General features: G+C 39.2%; 1 long non-coding RNA gene across 1 annotated transcript; it reads left to right on the top strand.

Moving 5' to 3' along the window:
• Positions 1-295: 295 nt before the first annotated feature.
• LOC121878358 lies at positions 296-6,556 on the top strand. Its single transcript, XR_006091141.1, has 3 exons — positions 296-360; positions 5,956-6,128; positions 6,304-6,556. It is a non-coding gene; the product is annotated as an uncharacterized LOC121878358 (long non-coding RNA).
• Positions 6,557-21,335: the final 14,779 nt, after the last annotated feature.

Below are 21,335 nucleotides of genomic sequence, written 5' to 3'. Positions count from 1 at the left end.
AGCCTTGGTCAGACTCTGGAAACTAAGAATAGGCCCTTTTTCAGTACAATTGAATTCAGGGTGCTGTGCTGTATACATACTACAGTATCTACAACATATTTTATATTTTCTAATGTCATAAATCATTGATAATCAAACACTGTCAACAAAATATTAATTGTATTCCTACTGCTTACTGCGTGTCACTGTACCCCACAACAAGAACTTCTCCCACATAGCATCAGCATTAGTAATAGTGATGACTGCATCAGTGTTGTGAGCAACTGGCAATTAGCACCAGCAGTGCCGTGGGCAACTGGAGTGAAGGATCACAGTCTATTGTGTTGTTGTTCCCCTCGTGCTGGTGCTTCACTATCAAAGGTTCGTATGATGATTGTTCCTCGTTACTGAACATGTAAAAAGCACCAAATGATTGACTTCGGCTGTCCAAAAGAACCTTACCTTAAAAATTATCTAAATTATATCGATATTCTAAGTAGATATGTCTATTTAGAGTTAGATAGTTAACACGGAATCTTTCGAAAATACTCTTTAATATGGTCACTTCACTGATGCCAAGTGAATCTAGTCTTGGTATAACTTTAAATAAGCTTTTTGGAGGATATTTTTGTATTTTACCTGAAGTCAACCAGTTAGATACTTTCTTACATTGACTGATACGAGGAATATTTATCATACGACAATTTGAGTCCTAGAGGCCAAGTGCCGTGTGTATTGTAAAAGTCTGATAAAGTTTCTCTTATAATTGTCTCACTATGCAAGAAAGAACGCATCTGGTGTCGGTAAAGTCGTGGTGCAACATCGACGTTTGTTTTGCTTACTTAGGCCATTCAAGTGCACGCTATCGTTTCTCATTAGTGGAAAACTTAGGGAATGAACCTCTTAAGAATCTGGTTCCCTGGTCGTCACCGTAAGGATAAAATCATCGGGACAAGACACAGGTTAACATTCAATGCCAGCACAAGACAACCCCACCCGTTAACGTGACGGAGTTGTAAGTGAAGCCTCGCAAAGCATAATGGGGTGTCTGTCTTCGTGCCTTTACCGTAGTAGTCGTGATGTTACCAGCAGCCACTTCTTATTTTAGGGCTAAACTGACATATATTCTCTTATGCTTATTATAAAATGCATTTCTACGTATCTTTATGTTCAAAAGTCATATTTTTACGTAAACATTAATTTGTTTTTATTTTGTGAATCAAGACTAAGGAATCTAGTTATAGGAACATAGTGGCCTGGATTCTTTAAGGTTTGTACATTGTAATTAACCCCAAACTGGAGTGTTAAATGTATGTGTGGTTCATTTAAGCTGGATAAAAACGAAGAAAAATCGATAATTAAACGGCATCGCAGAGGGGCTTTTATGAACAAATCTTACGATGAAATTCCCGCCTTTACTACGACAGTTTAGTCACAAACAATTATGACACATTTTCGATGCATTTGGTCGCCATTTATTAACTGGTTTTTGCGGGTAAACCACACCTAATCACACGTCATATGTCTTAGTGAATAAATAATTTTATGTTTCCTAGATACAATATTTTGCCCATAAATAAGGATATACCTGTACCATTAGTATTTCTGCAGAGCAACAGATACATTGAAATTAAATTTACGATTAGTTTTTAGTTTTAAGATAGTGGCTAGCCTCGGTCTGCACACCCCCCTTTGAAAAACTATACTCTGTATTGCATGGCACATCTTCATATGGAAATATGCCTAAGTACGTACTGTACTAGGATTACACAGAATTATATGTTTTATGACATGTGATTTAATAGCAGCAGGAATATTAGAAGGCATTGTCGCATTTAGGTATTTTATTTTGGCTAACGCCGGGCAATTTTATCCAGTTGAGAGAGACTCTTGCCCTCTAAAGGGTTAACCTGAGAAATGTATCCCTTTTCATCTTTAATTGTCGACGACTAGTGTATGATTTTAACTTGACTTCCTTACTTCACCGGATTACTTTCATTATTTATATATATATATATATATATATATATATATATATATATATATATATATATATATATATATATATATATATATATATATATATATATATATATATATATATATATATATATATATATATTTCCTCCCGAGGTATTGGACAATGCATACCAGTATTTCAATCAAGATTCCTGGCGATGGTGGGTCACTGGCGGCAGAATAAGCTAACACGAAAGTTAGGTCTTGCACTTAATCCTCATTATCTTCATTCTTCCAAATTACTAAATCATCGTACTGTTATTAAACTTATTATGAATGAGGGAGGAAGGAGTGATATGAGGGAGGATGGAGTGCTGTAAGAGAAGAAAACGTGCTCTAAAGGAGGAGGGAGTGCTGTGAGGGAGGAGAGAGTGTTGTGAGGTGTTGGAGTGAGGGGGAGGCGTACCAGCTGATCACATAACCACACTGAGATGAGAAGGCAGGAGACGGGATAAACACGGGGGTGGGGGGGGGGCTGAAAGCAGAGGGGGTCATGACTAGAGAACAAGGATATAAGACTTGTTCATATAAACACAGGTTAAGAGACGTGGTATAAACTTTACTCATTACGCCACCAGTCATGAGTAAAAATCACTAAGTCATTAGTGAAATCCTTAGATTAGTTGTATGGTAGGGAAGTGAACTGAATTTCAACTTATTCTGTCTACAATCTGTCTGGAAATCCCAGAATGATACCGCTGTCCCAAGTAGACAGTGGTTTATAAAGGAACTAAACAAGATCCACCCACAAGTGAATAATTGCTGTAAACACTTCAGCCAATGACTTATAATAGTTCTATGACGCCATACCAGTTTGCCTTACCAATTGGCAATGTCAAAATTGCTCAAGAGTTAAGCAAGTGGGCGGGGATCTCCCTCTCATGTTCAGTAGTTCTCACGGGGACTCAGGATATTTTCTTTTCATTTGGTGAAGAGTCTAACCGCAGAGCCCTGAGCTGGCCTGGCTGACTCTGGCCAAGGTCAAGATCTTTTGGGTTTGGGTGATGAGAGCCTGAGCCTAACACTTGATATTTACACAAAACATTCCGAGGCTACAATATAACTATGGGAGTATACATAGGGTAAACGGCAGAGTATTTTTATCATTTTTAATTTACGATATAATTTTAATTCCCATATATCTGTAGAGTTACATCATAATTGTAAAGTTGGAAAAATTTGACTTGCGGCTTAACTGGTTTGTTTAATCCTAGATAGGTAATGTGGGGTCCAAAAATCCCCACGCCAAACAGCATTTAAGGCGTTTAAGATGCACGGAATAGTATTCTGTCTGTGCAGACGTTTTTGCTGGGTTGTGCCCATGACACATTGAGAGTGAAAAGCAAAGCCTTGATCAGGCGTTAGCATGTGCAGAACAGGAATAGCTAACAACCAATCAGCGAGTTTCTCCCACTAAAACAGTGTGTAAATACGCTGATCGTGGCCGCTTTTGGAGAATATTTTGATTAATACTCAAGTTGGGGGCATGTAAGGCAATAAAAAACTGAAATAATAAAAACAATATTTATCTATGTGGTAGTATATTGGAAAAGACCTACAACAAAACGTTTTAGCTGTTGGTGACTTTGGTGTAACATTATTGATAATTACCCAAATATGATTGAAACCTTAATATCATTACTCACAAGATACTTTAAATAAGGGTGAACAAGTTGACTTTAGTTTTGTAAGTGCAAAAATTAGGACTTAAACGAACCTGAAATTCGTTGTATTTCGTGTATAAATATGTGAACACCGAGCTACGAGAGAAGAAGTATAGTGGTCTGTCGAGCAGCTGCTCTGGTTGTTGTGTGGTTTCAGAGTCCCGCCTGATTTTTTGTGTTATTCTTATTTATTGTTGACTGATCGACTTTTTCCTTTTTTTCTTTCTTTCCACAATTTTCTATATACTTTCTTCACTATTTCTTTCCGTATTGTGTCCAAATAACAGTTCTCCAAATTTTATTGCTTTCTGAAGATTGTGTTGTACAACAGTTATTCCCAAGACGTGGTACAATGTCGTATTTTTTAATGGCAGTCCGGGAATAGCTAACTGTTAGCTATTCCGTGCATCTAAAACGCCTAACAGTAAACGCCTTTCGCTTGTTTGTGCTCGTATGTATTTACTGGGCGAGCTTGGTACTTGGGGTCCGGTCTGCAGTCAGTCTGCCTCATGCTCTCGCAGACTGAAGGTGTTTTGTGCGTCGCTTCCCATCCAAGGCCTAACAGCAGAGACCCTGGGGTTCATTGGCACCTTATGGTACTCATAAAATCCAAAACAGAGCGGTGAGACTCATCCTCGGCTGCCCTATGACCACCAGAATAGAAGTCATGCAGCGCGAACTAATCCTGCTTTCCGTCTGCGATCGAATTACTGCTCTCAATGCCAATCCTTGGTGTTAAACTTCTTCGCAGTGAGCAACCGACTTCCCTGTCTCGCTCACTGAACTCACATCTTAACACCCTCCTGCGCCGGCCTGTCCCCATTACTTTCCCCCCTCCCTCTCAACTCTGGCCCGTCCACACTGCTGCTGACATCCTGCGTTATCACCTCTACACACCCTCGACCTCTCTCCCTCCCGAGTACACTCATCCGCCTCTACCGCCGTGGACTTTCCCGTGTGTTGATGTTGGCGTCCACACCTTCCCTGGTCGTAAATCCACCCAACTGAGGTATATGCTCAAACTTAACTGCCTTGAGCAGATTAATGATGTCGCTTCCTCTCTAAAGACCTCCCACCCTCCTATCCTCGTCTACTGTGATGGGTCTGTTACCACGCTGGGCAGCGCTGGGGCAGCTGCGTGGATTCCTGGGCGCCAGGCCTGCAGGAAAATCAGGGTCCACAACTGGGCCTCCTCCACTGATGCTGAAAGCATAGCCATCCTCGCGGGCATTCATGAGGGGGCGACCTATGCTCGCACTGAACGCCGGAACCTCCTTATAATCAGTGACAGCACTTCTGCGCTAGCGAGGCTCAAATTACCCTCCCCCTCCTCCCCTGCCGCCCAACACACCCTAGCCGCCGTTGCCGGGCTAGAACAAACTGATGACATCCGTGTCAAGTTTCTTTGGATCCCGTCACATATAGGAATAACTGCCTGTGACACTGTTGATCGGCTTGCCAAAGAAGCTACACAAGAAGAAGATATTGAAGCCACTCTCGCCCTCTCCCTGAATCATCTCAAATCTCGCATACACGCCACACAACGAGAGGCATTCAACGAAAATTGGACACACCTGAAACAACGGGGTAGCATCACACTATGCCACTATGACGCTGTAACCGGTGACGACAACCGCCACTACAAAGAATATCAATCCCTGACTCGATCTCAACAGCTTATATACATGAGACTGCGCCTAGGGTACAGGTACCTATGGGAGTACATTGGCAACCCTGAGCCTCACCGCACTGTTTGTAAACTTTGTGGCCAACCCGACTCTCACACCCTCTCTCACTACATCCTCACTTGCCCTATGACCTCCTCCTATAGGTCCCCAGCCGTTACCAACACCTCTTCCCTCCCAGACCAGATATCCCTCCTCCTAGTCACAGGCCTGGCATTTGACATTATTAGGGACCTGCCACTCTTTGCCATAAACAGATAAAATGTACCTGGAACTCATAGTACATCTGCGGATCCCTCTCATTGTTTAGACGAAATATTATGGTTCAAAGTGAAATACAGTGAACAGTTGTAGTTGGAATGCATATGTATGTGTTTTAGTGTTTACTCATTGTCATTGACATTCGTTTGAGGAAACACAGAACCCCGCTATACTGAATCTGAGGGTCCTCCAGGTACCACGTGATGGCAAGTGGGATTTTTGTAATTTTCGATGTGTTGGAAAGACAGTGATTTACAGTACCAAACAAATTAATTGACGTTTTTTCAGAGAGTAAATAGTGCATTGCTTCAAACGTGCATAGATAAGCGTTTATTTTCATTTTACAGGTTATAAATACTTTTCAGAAATATTCTCTAAGAATTTTATGACCAATGTGTCGGAAAAATGTCAGTAATGATGAAATCCATGAGATATTATGGAGAGAGACCTGCATCTCCTGCAGACGCAACGTCTGCGCACGCCACTCCTACTTACTCTGCACGAGTGCCAGTAAAACTAGGTAAATATCATTCGTTTATGCATCAAACCTATACTTATTTTATTTTAATTTAACTGTAATTTCATGCATATATATCATTACACATGAACCATATAAGAACTACAAAGTGCCCTATATGAAACGTGTAAAAAAAAACGCATAAAATATTGCTAATTTTCATTTCCACTTCCTGCAGTGTTCTGGCGGTGCCTGGTGGCTGTTATTGACAATATATGGTGCTCCACCCTTCTTCTCTCAGGGCCAGACAAGGAAAATTCGTTGTACCTCGCAGATTTTTGTTTTGTTTTATATGAACATAAGTGTAAAATGGTAAAAACAATCAATCTATGTTTTCATATACTCAGCTATTTTTTTTTCAGTCAGAAGCCTGGCTAAGACCTTTAAATGTTTGTATATGCCTTTAAATTTCATTAAATGTAACTTCCTGATTTTTTATGATTTTTTTCCTCTTGGGTCTGTGGGACCCCTATTACTTTAGGTGTAGACACATTTATACCATTACCTATCTAGGGCTAATATAAAATATAGGTGACATATCTGCTTTGTCGATGTCTTGTTCACTGTGTCGGCTGAGTGTTGCTATTTTGCTACTTTTTATTCTAAAACTATGCCTATGGAAATTATCAACAGTGAACTGAAAATTAAATAAAAGGGAGTTGACCAATAATGCTAATTTCAAGTTAGGTGGCGACTGACGAGGAATTGTCACCGAATAAACCACTCAGATTGATCCCTTGGAGAGAAAACATAGCACCAAAATAACACAATCAAGGTCAATACAATCATACTTATATTCAAATGGCCTTCACTCTTCTTTGGGTGAATATTTTTATTTTTTCTTTGGCGATCAACTTACACCGCTAACACCCGAGAAATCAGGGTGCTAGAACAAGCGAAGGACTACAGATATAAATAGCTAATGAACCCACCAAGTAGTGTAAACATAAATGTTATCATAGTCTGAATCCCGAGCTCTTTTAGAAAGATTATCAACGTAGTGAAGCGTAATAGATACAGTGTTGTCTGTATCTTTGCTCTTTATACTAGATTCTAGAACGATGGACAGCTCTAGAATAATGGTCGAGGACATTTAACCCTCGGGGGTTCTTTACCTGACGAGGCCATTGCTACATATGGGGCTACAAGGTAAACAAAGTAGATAGTTACATTTAGACTACTAGCTCAAGGATAAAAAGAGTTACAATGTTCTTATTTGTAATAAATTCTGACCATGACAACTCGCAACGTTCGTAGGGTCAAAATTTTACTACAACAGCTTTGATATTTTTCTTCCATACGTGGTTATGTATGTTTGTATGTCTGCAAAAGAATTCGAGAACTGAAAGACTTACAGCGTTCATACTGGGTAAATACACCCGCGACATTCTCTATTGCTGTTACGCTTTTAAGAACAAAATGTCGAAGTTCAAGGTGACAGTTACCTTCCTTGAAAATAATCGAGTCTGGCATTTTCACCCGTGTAACTATGTTTTGTGAGAAGATCTTCCTGTTTTAACCAAAGGTATACAGTACGTCACTTTCCACCCTGGCACTGTACAAGAGTGTGGAACCCTTGCTTGATCCTCCTGGGGGTACATTAACACACTATTCACTTACTGAATCCAGGCAAAGTGCTATTAAGTTGCTGAGGTGTGCGTGTGTGTGTGTGTGTGCGCGTACAGAAACTCCCAAAAGAAACATGGCTGTATTAAAAAGAGAAAAAGATTGGCAAAGTTGTGTCCTTGTGCTTCTACGTATGCTCTGAAGTGTGTCAGTTTACGATATACAGATATACATACTGTCCCTGTGGCGCCTTCTCTTCGTTCCACATGCAAATTTTTGATGCCTCGATATTCTGACATGCTCTGGGTCTCAGTTCACATTTTTGCTGCAGACGGTGTCAGGACAAAGGTGTTGTGTTGTCAGGCGTAGGCTTATATAAAACTGTGTTATTTATTCCAAGTCGTAAGGAGGAAATACCAAAAACACCTGAGTGGAGATTTTCACCAAATTTGACGAGATAATTGATATAGCCACCCCCGCCAAGCTCAATTATCCGTCAAAATTAAACCCTAACCAAAACGCAAGGCTTTTAAAGGTCAAGGTCATCACAGCGCGACCCTGCACGAACCTTGGTGGGCTATTGATTACGGACACCTTCGGTAAAACATATCTTCAATTTGTCATTACAGTCGTACACAGTTGTTCTCTCTCTCTCTCTCTCTCTCTCTCTCTCTCTCTCTCATTCACCAACACAGAACACTCAAAAATCACTAGACAAAACCAACAAAGGGAGGAGCAAAGATCGTTCACCTAAAGACTGAATATTATTATATTATTATCATCTATGACAGGGATGTGAGTAGAGGCCTGAGTATTTGTGTGTGTGTGGTGGAGGAAGATTAGAGACCAGAAAAAAGTAAACTAAAGAAAATTAAGAGTATTGGAAATAGAAACGGAAAAGAATACTAAAGAAACGTTGACTGGAAATAGAAACTGAAAGGAAATGGAGACCTAAGAAAATGGACGATTTTAGAGTTACCTGATAGTAAAGAAAAGGTAATGAAGACTCCATCCAGGAACAGAGTGGGGAGGTGAGGGTTAACTGTTGCAGTGTGCCTCTGTGGTCCCGGGAGAGAGAGAGAGTGGGGGCGGGGTGACGAATGTAATGGACGGATTGAACACTATTTGATGACAGTGTACACATTGTCTTCGTAAGGGAAGGATCGGCATGGTTTTACAATTATGTTATTGTCAATTTTTTATCTTTTAATGAAGAGTGAAAAATTTTTCCCATGCCATTGTTAAACAAACCATTGTACAGTATTAAGTGCCCTGTCTCTGAGTCATGGTACCAATAATTGCATTAATTTTAAGGAAACACTTGAAGATTAGGCACACCAGTTTAATTTACCCATTGATGAAAAACACCCAAATGCTCACCTAATCTAACTCCCTAGGTAGCTTTAGGGTGTGTAACCAATCAGGTAAAATAAGTTGGGGTATCTAATCTTCACATGCTCCTTGTTAAGCCAGCGCAATATATGATGACAACAGTACATACACGCGACGACCATCACTGATTTACATTATTGTAGACTGATATATTTGCTTAAGGTCTTACAAGTATTATTATTATTCAGTAATTCAGCAGATATATTGTATCGTATGTCGAATGTGATCAAGTATGGTATTACCCTTGTCAGATTTAGTTATTTATGTGATTACAGAGGATGATATTGCAGTCTGAATATTGTATAGAAATTCAGTAGTGTTGTGTTTGAGTTACAGACGTCCTAAGGCGTCATAATATTGCTAGAAGAATGTTTCGATACTGAAATTTTATTTTTATTTTTTATTCTGGTATGTGAACTCTTTATTAATTTCTTCTAACCTAACCTAACCTATCCCTGGAAAATGTCACCACCTCTTGTCAGACTGAACAAAATTGAAAAAAAAATACAAGATAGAAAAAGCCTGACGAAAAGGAGATTCGGCCAAATTTGAGAGGGGGAACTAGGGCTTCGCGTCTCTCCTCTGTGCCACCGGCCCCTTCCCTCACCCAGCGGTCTTATTTAATTTGAATCAGGTCGGTGCGGTGGTTCATCGGATTACGGAGGGAGTGACGCAGATAAATGCTGTGATAGCGGCAGACAGGTGGGGAGGGTGTTGGTGTGTACAGTAGATGGGGGGGGGTGAAGTGTTGGGGTGTAGATGGGGAATGTGTGTGTGTGTGTGTGTGTGTGTGTGTGTGTTGGTGGGAGTGCTAGTGTGTGGGGGGAGTGCTAGTGTGTGTGAGGGAGTGTTGGTGCACATGTTAGGAAGTGTGCTGGTTTGGTGACATAAGTCACATAACCAATTTTCAGTTATAGCTGCCACACCTGCCTGCTTTTTTGAGCACCTTCAAATTCCTTGAATAAAGTCGTCAAACTGTGAGGCTGGTTGATACTAGTGACGGTAGTGGATTTAGTGAAACTTGTAGGGTTATCGAGGCCTCACGTGGGTGAAGGAACATAGCTCCAGGTTGGTCACCGCTGACCACTGCACATCGCTCACTCATAGTATCTGGGATTTCATAAAATTTTCGTCCTACCCAGTTGCCCTTAGCTCCGTACATACCAGACATAGGATCTCCAGGGCTGGTAGTCCACATGCAGTGTACTGACAGGAGGAATATAATAGGAATGTTACAATCTATTTATGTATCCAAAGATGTATATATGATTGCATATATGTCCTTCAAATAACAGAAGCTGGAAGAGCTTATAAAGACTGTTGTGTGTGGCGCTCACAGCACTAGAGAGGTTGGCAGTATGAAAAGAGAGATGAGCTGTGTGGTCACGTCAAGACGTTCGAATGTGATAACAACACTGGCCAGGTTTTAATGTGTCATATATTCAGGACACTAGAGAGGTTTGTCTTGTTAACTGACCACTGATATTATCTTAATGTAAACAAGGGGTTAAATACACGCTGAATTGAGTTTGGTTTATAATATGTGTTACTGAAGTGTCACCCTCCCAACTTACACAGACACATACTGAACTACCCAGACGTACGTCTTTACACCAAAGGGTATTTTTTAATAAACCGTTAACAATTATTATTATTATTATGATTATTTTATTTTATTTTATGAACACTTGCACAATTGTGCACACTCGGGGAAATGCATATATATACAGTAACAAAGAAAGAAACACGCAGGGTAGTTTAGGTTACAGTCGTTTGTGTTCACTAACATGATGGTAGGCGGAGGGTGGGAGGTTGTTTATTGTTGATACCCAGACCCTCTGGACCCCGCTGACGCTCTAAAGTCTAAACCACACTACTGAGAACAGGAGGTCAAGGCCAGGTGGCGAGGGGCGACTTGAACAAACCTTTTGATGGCGTCCCGCACGAAAGATTAATACGGTAAGTTGGAGCACATGGCGTCAAAAAAAATTCTAAATTCAGAGTAAATTGAATTAGGGCATGGCTAATAGAGGGTCATAGGCGTAGACCAGATAGTGGCGAAACAAATACAGGATAAATGATTTATGAGGTGAAGACTTAAGGATTACAGGAAGACCAAAACAAACTTTTAGTATGGACTGAAAAATGACAAATACAATTAAAAGTAGAAAAACTATAAAGTTATAAGACTACGAAATGGAAACATGGGAAACAGTTATCAGGTGAATAACGTAGATATTGAAAAATCCGATTGTGAGAAAGATTCAGAGGTAATGATAAGTTGGGATCTAAAACCTACAGAACCAACTTAATAAGGCTAACAGAATACTAAAGGGTTTATATCTAGGAGTGTTAGTAACGGGAGTATTTAACATCAGTGAGACCTAACCCGGATTATGCTGTTCAGTTTTGGTTACTGTATCATAGAATGGGTATAGATTCCCTTGAAAACATCCAGGAAAGGACGACAAAATTTAATCCTGGGTATTTGGAACCTTCCAAGTAAAGACTTATAGACTTATAGTGAGGGCCGATAAGATACAAAAGTAATTAATATAAGATGGCGATATAAGAAATAAACTATCAATTCAGGAACGAACATGTAAGAATGGCTTTAGAATAGTATAAATATAGACTTAGGAAGAAGGTAAATAAACATTGGTTTGGCTATAGAGTTGTGATGAGTGGCGCAAGTTACCAAATAATTCAGTCACGATAGGAAGTTTCGAATATAAGTTGGACAGATATATGAGCGATAATGAATAGGTGTAAGCAGGAGCTGCCTCGTATGGACCGATGTGCCTAATGCATTTTCATTTATTCTTGTGCTCTTATGCCCATCATTTCCTGGTAGCAATAACCAACACCTCCCGGTTCTTTAAACATCAACTTACCGGTTTATCTACATCACTTTCGTGGTACCTGTATATAAAACACTTCCCAGTACCTTCATAAACACTGTATATATCTTTGTACCCTTCCTCTTACCATATACGCAAGCACAGCGTCCCCAAGAACCGTTGTACATAGATTACTTGGCAAGTTCCTACCGACTATGTTGAGCGTCAGTAGCCTTCATCGTTGGCTGTTTACTGCCGGCATGCTCGAGGTCACTTGGTTCACAGGGGACGAATTTATTTGTATTTGTTCGTTCCACGGATAAATCTTATAATGAGTAAAACAAAAACTACCGGAAAAATTCACATCATATAAATACTGTGTCTGTCTGAAGTTCTGGACAAACTATTAAGGACAAAATTACAGCGGCTCGTGCAATAATAGGTTAGGTGGAAGTCTATCTTGCATGTCTTCTGTTCATGTATTACGAGAAGTACAGGGGTTAATATATGATTAAAGACCGTTGCATTGATTTAAAAGAAATACCTTGTAGAACACAACGCATGGACATACGTATGCATGAGAGTTTGTGCAAATGGATATTAAGTAATACTGACGCATATTTAAAATATACCCTGGGTTACTATTTCCTGGGCCATATGCTCAATGTTGATTGTCTAGCTAATCAACTATCAAGGGGCTTGTATTCATTAATATATACAACTTATTGAAAAGTATATTAATGGAAGTTATTATTTAATATTTATAACTTTGTTGTATTTGTAATGTTGCTGATGTTCCTATGATGGATTTTATTCGCATTTGTAGAACATGAGTATTTAATATAGAAAATAAAAATGCGGCTACACTGAAATATTGTTCATAGTCTCACATTGTCTAAATTACTTGTATAATTTTTGTCATTAGCGTCACTCCGGTAACACTCTCCTGTGATCCTATTGGAGTCCATTAATTAAACTTTCCTTTTTCATGTTATTTTCCCCACAAGTTTAGAATTTATATTATCGAATAAAGTTTAATTTTGTGTTTACCTGCGGCGCTAGGATAAAGTGCCTTGGTTTTACATTAGTTACAATGGCTGTAATGGTACAATACTGCAATACATTCTGAAAGCTATGTTTTTATATAAAGGACTTAATTTTTTAAAAAGAGGTGCTCATGAGGGCTCACACCTACACTGGTACCCTGCCACCATACACAAAGAACATAGCGAGTTAGTGGAGTAGTGTTATTGGCTGATTTCCCAGTCATTGCAGCCGACAAGAAAGAAGGCAGAGACAGCAGCGAGATACAGTACAGTATTAGTTATCTTACAAGTGTATCATTCTAGTTAATTGACCTGCCACTATATATCGTCAACTGTATATCGATTATTGGCTTGAGAAACGAAATAAAACCACAAGGGACTTTTTTCTTCAAATCTATCAGATTAAAGCACGTGACAAAACTGGACCAATACAGTGTCAGACTCAAGCCAGCTAACTGATAATGAAGGGGACATGAGCATATTTTGCATATATATTTTATACCACTTTTCACACCCGAAAACCTAAACACGATACCCGAGGTAGCAACTATCTCTAAAGACTGTGAATAAAATAAAATAATCGAGTTAACTGACAGCAGTACTCCATAAAGACTTCAAATAGTATTTTTTTAATAAAATTTTGTCGAGGCCAGTCTTTATTACCATGATTTGCATGGTTGAAAATAAAAAAATCACAATTTAATTTCTACCACTCCTTTATTTCTAATTTGGTATTATACAATAACTACAAACAGGAAACAAATGACCAAAAGTGAACCTATCAGTCCTGCCTGATGGACTGTTGTTACCCCCGAAATATGCCAAATTACCTCCGTAGGGGTAATTTACTCCTGGTGCTAGAGTGTTAAAGGAAGGCAAGGTTATTTGACCGGTATTTAAAAAGCTAAGTACTTCTGGGCACAGAAAATTCTACATATTATTTCATTGATAATTTCAAACTATTAGAAAAAAATCTATCAAATAGAGATAATAATGTACAGTACATGCATAATTAATGATACAAGTAAGATAAATTTAGATTGAATTCTATATCAGTTTCTTAAGAAGACCAAAACCACACTGTTTAACAGTTATGATACTATTTAGGTATCAGGTATTGACCTCAAAATGTTGAGTGACCTAACCTAACATAGGAGAAGTCGGACATCTTGGAGTATCAGAAGACTATTAGAGAAGATAGTGATAAGGCATTCAACTAGTGCAATACCCACAGCCATCCTGACCAAATTCCCCTTAAAATCACAGTAAAATCATATGCAATCCCCGCGGGTCCCGGTCAAATAGCTGATGGTTATTCGGCCAGAAATCCCGGTCAAGTAACCACTGCATTAAAGGAATGTAAGGAAGAACTCGGTATGTCTCTGAAGAACTTGTTTGACATGCCATTAAAATCTGGTGTAATCCCAGAATCCTGGAGGATAGCGAATGTGATGTCGATTTTCAAAAAGGGAAATAGATCACTATTCTCTAACAACTATCCAAACAGTTTTATATAAACTGTGGAAAATAAATGAAAACAGTAGTTACACTCTCAATTCGAAATAATCTCGAGAAACAAAAGTTCATTAATGACTCAGCATGGTTTTACCAGAGGGCATTCGTGTCTGGTAAATATATTACAATTCTTTACAACTGTTTTCGAATCTGTGGACGATGGACGCGACTATGATGTGGTATACCTCGATTTCAGCAAAGCCTTTGATAAGATCCTTCACGAGAGACTGATACGTAGGGGCGTGGTTAAAGAACAGGAAAAGAGTCAGCATTAATGACCCAAAATCTGACTCGCGTAACGTCACCAGTGCTCAGTGCCTGGACCGTTGCTATTTGTTATAACATTGACGACATAGATACACGTTAGGCATCGACAGCAACATGAGTAAATTTGCTGACAACACAAAGATGCCCGGGGCATATAATAGAATTGCCGAGGACTCCGTAAAATTACAGGATGGCCCAAATATTTTTTTTTTTATGGACTAAACAATGACATGAAATTTAATATGGGAAAAATGTAAAGTTCTAGGGTTAGGAAATGGAAACAGGGGAACCAGCTATCAGCAGAACAACATAGACTTGGAGTGATAATAAGTAGGAACCTAAAACCAAGTCAAGTAATGCGTTACTGTTCATATCCGGGAGCGTTAGAAATAGGTCAATTTAGGTTATCCTTAAACTTTATCTCGCGCATGTGAGACCACACTTGGATTATGCATTTCAGTTTTGGGATAGAATCCCTTGAAATCATTCAGAGGAGATGACAAAGACAGATTAAGAAAACTGATTCTATAAATGGAAGACAGTTAGGTGAAAGTGATATAACTTAGGTACAAAAAACTATCAAATCAGGAACGAACACGCAGCAATTATTGGAAATTAGACAAATATAGATTTAGGCGTGATATGGTTAAACGCTGGTTTGGATATAAGAGTTGCGGAAAAAAGGAACAAATTATCAAACATCATCATTAATTCGAACTCGCTGTAAAGCTTCAAATATAGGTTTGACAAAAATATGTGTGATAAGGGTTGGGTTTAAACAGGGCTGCCTTGTAAGGGCCAATAGGGCCAGCCCGTTGCAATTTCCTTTATTATTATGTTCTTGTCATGGCCTCAGTTTTCTGGGATGCCAAAGGCTTTCTGCTGAACAACCACTTGCAGTATTAAATGATTATGATCATCAGTGTTTAGTAGGGTGGCTCAAAAAAAGTAAATTTCTTTATGTTTTTAGTGCTGAATGTTTATTTGCGTCCTTTACATGAAAAAACATTTCAGGCGAAATTATAGGTAATTACAATTTCATTTAGGGTATGCACAAGTGGCCCGAAAATTCTACTTCTCTAATGTTTTCTCCCTCTATAAAATAATTCTTGTTCCTGACATCAGATACAAGTAATTTATTTGTTACCTTTATTTGTTGGTGTTTATTGTATCCAAAATATGAGATTAACATAAAGAACACATGTAAGAGAAACACACATCACAGAAGATTAGCCTTCTTTATGTTGGGATACTGACGTCGATGTGTGGTGACCACTTGAAGCAGGTACTACTTTTGATCTTCGCTTTTCGTAATTGAAGAGTTGTAGTCCTGGATAAGCTTCACTGCTCTTTCGGCCACATCATTCACCACCTGCAACTCTTGTAGAATTTCCCTTGACTGGAGGAACTGTGGATCGTCATTCCATTGGCTTGGATCTTTGGAGACGAATCCAGAATCCAGGAGCGTGGTTTGAAAGAAGCAGTTAGTATTTGTGGATGCAAGGTTTTTAAGCTCCAGCGATGGAATTTCCTCTTCTGCGACTTTCAGCTTCTTTGGACATTCCTTTTTCTCGTTCTTTCCCTTCATTGACTCAAGGATTTCTCTTTTCTCAGCATACGAAACACTATCACTGAAGAGATCCAGAGCTACTGACTCCTCACTTAAATACCAAAGATGCCGCTGGAAAGCCTTTGTTGCTGCCATTCCAACTGATTCATCTATTTTCTCCCCAACCATGAATCCTGATTTTCCTGCTGGCCTGACGCTCATGGATCAACACGGTTGCTGGATGACTGTCGTAAACCCTATGGACCCAGCTTCCCACAAAGGACATGAGTTACTGAGGGTCGAGGGCTTGTACAGGTTCCGTATTGACATGATGCAGCAAAAATTGGCCTCGTTGTGTTCGTTTAATTTCCATATTATTTTATCTCTTGCTCTCTATTCAACAAATATTTTTGGCACGTTGCGTGGATGTTTCCTGGTGCCAGAGCCAACCATCATAGCTAGAAATTTCCCTTAAGTGAAGCAGGACAGTAATGTCCCAGAAAGATAATTAAATAATGAATGGCCTCTCACGCCACCCTTGTGTTAAGAGTGGTCCCACTAACCCAGGGGTTTTCAAACTATGGGTCCCGACCCTTCAGTGGGTCGCGAAATAAATAAATTGGGTCGCAAAATAAAAATGGGTCGCGAAAATAAATAAGAAAAAATAATAATTTAGGCTTGGTTATTGTAATGTACACTCCACAGTCTAGGAAGCGACTGCAAGGAGAGCATTTCCTGATTCTTTCTTTACCTCTCATGTCAGTGTTTGTCTTTGATTTACTCATTTCATATCATTACACTTAGGTTTAATGGGTCGCAATTCAAATTGTTGTTCTGGCTGTGGGTCGCAGTAAAAAAAGTTTGAAAAACACTGCACTAACCAGTTCAGCCCCACTGCTATGAGTACTTGTATGTGTACTGTACTGTATATCCTCAACTAAGTTTTCGTTTCAAATGTGAAGGATCTTTGAGCTTTAAGGATGAACTGTATTCCACATATGACTGCTAATTTAATCTCTCTCTCTTTATATTTTGTACACAAACACTGTATTCGCCTCGGAGCAGTTGAAACATGATATCATAAAACCCTGCTTACACCCTCATTGTTGAGGTTCTTCAGCTGCAAGACCACCAAATCAGGTTGCGCAGGCTCGGTGTGACCAGTGCGTGAACAACCAAAGGCAAACACCGGGCAAGAAAGGTCAAAGCAAAGAACAGACCAACCTTCTGAATGGCTAGGGGGTTGGGGGATAGGTTGCTGCTAGAGGATAGACAGTAGGCTATGGGCTGTAGAATAGGCTAGGAGGTAGAGGGTAGGTTGGAGGGAGGCATTATGTAATGTATTCTGAGCCAGACTTAAGTGTTTCCTACTCGCTGATGTTGTAATAATGCATTACTGCGCTTCAGCATTTATTTCTTTAAGCGCGTATTCTCGATTACTCATACACTGGTCGTCAACCATTATAAATAAAGTGAAATATTCCATGTTTTGCGTACTGTTATTATCAGCTGTTTTCTTGGTTTCTGTTTATGGTTTCAAAAACCGGATTTATGGGGGCGATCACCGAAGATTCGTCCCCCCTCAGTTTATTTCACCTGATGATTAACCACCCAAATGCTAACTTAACTTAACCAAACTAAACCTAACTTACCTCATACGTGGTGTTAGGGTGGTCAGTCTTCTGGTGAAATATACTGATGGGGGAGGGGCGATTTGTAGTGATTTTCTTTACTCGCTGGTAATCAAGTTGGGTTTATTTTGTTTACATCTGGGTAACTTAGTCGTGTCTAACAGTGAATGTTTTGAATATTCCTCCCAACTGCAAATTTTAAGATTGTATATCTGATTAACTTCAGCAAAAGTATAAAATTAGCTTCCCCAAAATAAAGCGAAATTCGTACTGAGACAAGTCACGGTCATTTACGCAGAATTAACAGACGGAATATTTTTAAAGATTTGAGTACGTAAATTTTATCCCTATATTGGCCCAAAGGGAACGCATCTACTTTTATTAGGATTGGGTCTAAAGCCCGATTCTCGCTAGCCCTTTTTGATGGACTCCTCTGACGTCATAAAGCAATCGATGGCACCACGAAAACTGTGGTCCGTTCAGACCAAGGAACTTTATTAATCTCTTTGGTTCAGACGGGGAAGTTAAAATGTATACAAACATGATAACCTTCGCCACGCCTTCCTCACAAACTACACACGGGAACCCCAACTAGAAGAGCATGGTCACGGCAATTACTAATTGAGAGGCCACTTCGTGCTGATTTTTTACCTTATTTTCTTAATGGCCTCCCACTAGGTGGCCATGCTGTGAGTAGGAGGCCATTGGCCTGTGGGTAGGATCCCCTGATTGCTATTGATAATTTGGTCTAGGGTTATTTTGAAGCCCAGTAACCTATTGTTCTCGATTCCACAGCTGGTAGATATTTATTTATTTATTTATTTATTTATTTATTTATTTATCATTCGGTAAGATTTGGTTGGGTTAAAACTCATTGCCACAGAAAATGAGCATCACCTTTAGAAAGAGGAGAAAAACAAATTCCAAAAATCATGCCGTCTGTGCATGCATGCCGTATCTTCAAAATCTGTAAATTATCATTGTAATGAATCTTTTCATTTTCAATATGAATGTTTACTATGCATATATTTTAAGAGTGGTGATATTAGTTAAGCTGAATTTCATTGTTATTTGCCTAAGTTAAAGTTATTCTTTGACTAATTTCAACAACATACAGACGGGCACCAGCGCTTTCCGTTTAGCCCGGCGAGATAAAAATGTTTTATCTCGCCCATGTCGACGGGCATGTGTGGGCCAAACCCAGTTTCCAGTTACCCAGACCCAGGGGCGTTTTGTGGTGGTGCGTCTGTTTGTGTGGAAGTGATAGCGATTTCAGTGTTCTGTCGAAATCTAGTTTGATCAGAAGGTAAGGCTGCAAATGTCGACAGCTTGTAGTACTGCACCCCCAGGCTGTAGTCTATTGCAAAGGCTGACATACTGTAGTTTTTGTAAGGTGATGCCATGGTGGTTTTTACAGATACCTTTTTCTTATTCTATGCGTTTCTAAATGCAAATTGGAAAAAAAGCAAAGTAAGACTATAAATACATACTGTACAAATATTTATTATGTTGCACTACAAACTTGATTCCTTGCAGCACAAATGACACAAATATAGAATGACTTTATATGCTTTTCTTATTTTGAATCACTTAGAATGTCAAAACAATCAATAAAAACTAAAACCATTGCATACTTATATTTAGGTAATCGGCCCCGATACGCAGTGATTCATTCCAAGCGATAAGAATCTTTTATGCTTTTCCCATGTATATTTGAAACATTTAGAATAATAAAAAAAAAATACCACAGAAAACTCCATTGGATACCAATGCTTGGGTGTACAACATTGTTTTGATTCGTGTCGCCGTGCTATAAAAAAAAATATCTAAACGACAACCACTGACGGAGACACGATGATCCTCCCCATACTGGCCAGATATTCTGTAAATAATATTGATTATGTGTTAAAGGAACTTCCTTCCTTAGGCTTTAGTAAGCCCCTTTATAATATTTATACTGTATATACTTGTCACACTTGCTAGATGCTTCTGGTGTCATTGTACAGGGGTACCTAGTGACAGCACTAGGATCCCGCTTCCTCTATCAAGGAATAAACAATTGAAATTGAACGACAACCAGACAATTATCTTTTTCGTCACAGATCGGCTTGTAGCCGCTTGGGCGGCCGGTCACGTCACATCTCTAAACCGTAGCACTTTTGGCAAATGCTGTCTTGGCCAAGGAAGAGGTATTATGACATCACTCAATTCTTGTTCGGCCCCCAACTGCCGCGCCACTTCTCGAGAAGCTCCCTTTTCAAAGAAAACGAACATGATGTTTAAGACGGAAATTATTTTCACTATAACTATTTTAACTATTTACAGCAGTAAGCTCCCTCATCATAGAAAACGTGTAGCTGTCTAGATATTGTCGTAAGCCGTATACGTTTTTATTCTTAGCATCCATTGTATAAATATATACTGTACTGTAGTAGGTAATATGCAGCTACCAAACAGGGATGTACCACCACCTGGGAAGATATTGGAAGCATAATGTGTTGTCTAATGGTAGACCCTGCTGCCATATGGCACCACGAAAATTGTGACCAAGTCCCAGGTTGCTGATCTGACTTTCTGCCTCATTTACACACAATTGCAAGATCTCAATTGTTTCTCTTACCACTGACAACACAACATAGATATATCGTTTCTCACTTTTGACCTATTTTTTTCAGTTTTGTATTTCTTTATGGTTTATTATTATTATTATTGTTATTATTATTATCATTATTATTTTATTAGTTTATTTATATTTTTATATTTTGTATTATAAATTTTAATTACTTTGAATTATTATAATTATTATTAGTAGTAGTAGTAGTATCATCATTATTACATCTTCGCCCCTCAGGCCCCGATGTGGGTCAGTGAGTGACCGGTGCCCAGGTTAGCTCATCCCCGTAAAAAAAAAAAAAAAAAATATATATATATATCATTTACGATGATTACCTTAAGGTCCTTTGAGAGACTGAGGTATTGACAGATGACCTCATTTGTTCTTAGAGTCAGGTCCATTCAGGAGCTCCAGTGACGTCCAATGCAGTTGTGGAGGACGATTGATTCTTGTCTCTCCCTCGTTCTCTCCCCTTTAGTGTTTTTTTATCCACTTTTTCCTGTCTTCATCGCCCTATATCTTCTTTCTCTCTGTGTTGATCTGTTTCTTTTGTTATTTTTATCTCTCCTTGTATGTAAATCTCTCACACACTTCCTCCATTTAGTTGTAGAATCCCGCCACGTTTTAAACTACTTCCCCCCACATTATCTCCTGCCCCTCCTATATCTTTCTCTTCTCGCTTCTCTTTCTCCTCCCCCATTTACATCTCCTTCTTAGTCTTACTTCTTCTGATCCTCCTCACCCCACTGTTTGTCTTCGTCGCCTTCGCCCCTCTCTTCTTCCTCGTCCT

The sequence above is a fragment of the Homarus americanus genome, unplaced genomic scaffold (assembly GCF_018991925.1).
Source record: "Homarus americanus isolate GMGI-L3 unplaced genomic scaffold, GMGI_Hamer_2.0 scaffold33468, whole genome shotgun sequence".
Lineage (NCBI taxonomy): Eukaryota > Metazoa > Arthropoda > Malacostraca > Decapoda > Nephropidae > Homarus > Homarus americanus.
The sequence above is the reverse complement of the archived record's forward strand: the minus strand, read 5'-3'. Positions and strand labels throughout refer to the sequence as shown.